The following is a 2,371-nucleotide window of genomic DNA, read 5'->3' on the forward strand; positions in this document are numbered from 1 at the left end:
AATGAGCGCGAAGCTGAACGGCGTAGATAGTCTCTGATTGGCCAACTCCAGAGGCGTGAGCCAACACTTGCTGAGACAGTCATGACGCGGCATTTTCAGCTCTGGCAAATTATTTAACGTTCTCTTTCGTAAGTTGTTTGCTGCTCACGATTTTTAAAGACTAACATATAACAAACACCTTAGAACTTAGATTAAATGTATGGTAAGCAAATTAATTCACAGTTCGATAATATGTAAACACATATATAAGATACCATTTATTTGTTTACATATCCCAGAGCAGTTACGCAAAGGTGTATATGAAATGTATATAAACATACTTTTCATACTCTATAAGTAATATGGACTCCACCACATCAATTTTGAAACTTGGCACCAAGATTCATTATTGCCCCCCTCCCTCCCTCCCTCTCTCTCTCTCTCTCTCTCTCTCTCTCTCTCTCTCTCTCTCTCTCTCTCTCTCTCTCTCTCTCTCTCTCTCTCTCTCTCTCTCTCTCTCTCTCGTACGAAGCTTCTCAGCTTTTAGTTTTTCTGCACCAAACTAATATATCTTCTTAGCGTACAAAGCAGTGCCTCAGACTTTTTGTAAGAATAACTTTGGTGAAATAAATTTCATCGTTATTTTGATTTTTCACAAACGGATACACATCTACATTTAAGGTTTCAAACTAAACTAGATATAGCTAAAATAATTTCAATAAAACGCGTGATATCAATTGAACACAAACATTTATTTAGTGATAGCGATAAATAATCACTAGTATGGCAACAACGTCAGTTGATTGGCTAGAGAGACCTGTTACCATACATGTGTCTCAATTTTCTCAGATCGTCTGTAACACTTGTATATAAACGTTTACCATACATACGTGTCAGGCAGGACCGACACAAATGTGACGCACATTAAATAAGACATTGATCCGGACAGTGTTTTCTTGAGTCTATATTGTAAAGACAAGACTTTCATGTGGGTTTTGTATGTGATTTTATTTTTCTAGGATGGGCCATGACAAAAGCATATTGTCAGAAATATCAGGAAATTCGATTTTTTTTATTCTGTGTGAAAGAATTAGCCATTCTAGCCAAAGCTGTTTAGAATATCGTCTTTCCAGCGATTGGTCTATCACCACACCGCTGAAAGCACTACTGGAAATTAGCCTTTATCTAAAAACCTTTATAACCAGTTTTAGTCTCGAATCTTACCACATGGATCAACGAAATCGCCGGCGGTTTCTGTCATACATGTTCAACAGTGTTCATTTGATGACTGGTCTAGCCTTGTTTGTTGTCGACATTGTTATAAAAATATGAATAATTCTTATCTGAAGTAGTGATAACCAGATAGCCGTTATCGCTTATCTCAGCACCGATGTTAACGCAATCTCCAGTGCATGTTGTATGATAAATTTAGATTGTTGTTGTGGAATGTAGTTTACCAACAAAGCAGTAGTTTAGTGTACAAATACATGTGAAAAATTTGGCAATAATTGTCTCCAGTTTCCATCTATCTTGCTCAATTCCTCATGTATCCAAATTTTCCTTTAATTCACTCATCTTTTCCTGGGGACGTCCTCTATACAAAATTTCCTTAATCTACTCCCTTTAATCTTCCTTCCGGTATTTCTACCACGTACCAATTTAAATTCTGTTCTCTGAATCAAATTTGTTACTTTCTACTGGCCTGTTATCTCTCCTAATTCCTCATTTTTTACTTTATTTACCTGTATCTACTTTTTTATTTAACACAACCCTTATAATTCTCCTCAGGAATGCTGTTCCATCGATGCTAGATATAACCGTATCGAATATTTTTCTTATCCAAGTGATGCTAGAAATGGTTGCTTCTACCAGCCTTAAAATACTGATGTTTTCGTATTTAATATGAAACCCATGACACTGTAAGAGCACATGTCTGTGCAGACTCTACCAGTGACAGTAAAGTGCACTGCAGTCACCGAGTTTGGCGCCAACATCCGATTTATCGGCGGTACCGTCCACTTTCAGATTTTATTCCGCCGTAAAATCGCCATGGGAAACTATTTTGTATACTCAACACAAATACATAGAATGTCATTTGATATGCTGGAGGATAATTATTTTCTTCCAGCATATAATCCGATTCCTTCCCTAATGCTGCGTGCTGCAAATCAGTTCAAGCGTGCTGCGAACAAATGTCGTTCAGTGACTCACTATGACGTCATAAAGTCAGGCGTGCGCCTATTGGCTCGCATGGTTCCTCCGGAGCTTTTGAATGTTTTTCCTCCTCTTCTTTCCCGATGTTCTCCTTATTCATTGTATCATTACCTCTTTTCACTTACCTCTGGGGGCGAACTGGATCTAGATGGGATAATATATTAAGTAAGGCTGGGTG

At 37.8% G+C, this 2,371-nt stretch overlaps 1 long non-coding RNA gene across 1 annotated transcript in view; it reads right to left on the reverse strand.

Moving 5' to 3' along the window:
- Positions 1 to 1,239, reverse strand: part of LOC143035527 (uncharacterized) — a 5,071-nt gene extending 3,832 nt beyond the window's left edge. The window contains exon 1 of the long non-coding RNA XR_012967323.1: positions 1,204 to 1,239. This is a non-coding gene — a long non-coding RNA (uncharacterized LOC143035527). The remainder of the gene's footprint in view (positions 1 to 1,203) is intronic.
- Between the last annotated feature and the right edge of the window lie 1,132 nt (positions 1,240 to 2,371).

The sequence above is a fragment of the Oratosquilla oratoria genome, chromosome 19, assembly GCF_046742065.1.
Source record: "Oratosquilla oratoria isolate Oo_2021 chromosome 19, ASM4674206v1, whole genome shotgun sequence".
In the NCBI taxonomy this organism is placed as follows: domain Eukaryota; kingdom Metazoa; phylum Arthropoda; class Malacostraca; order Stomatopoda; family Squillidae; genus Oratosquilla; species Oratosquilla oratoria.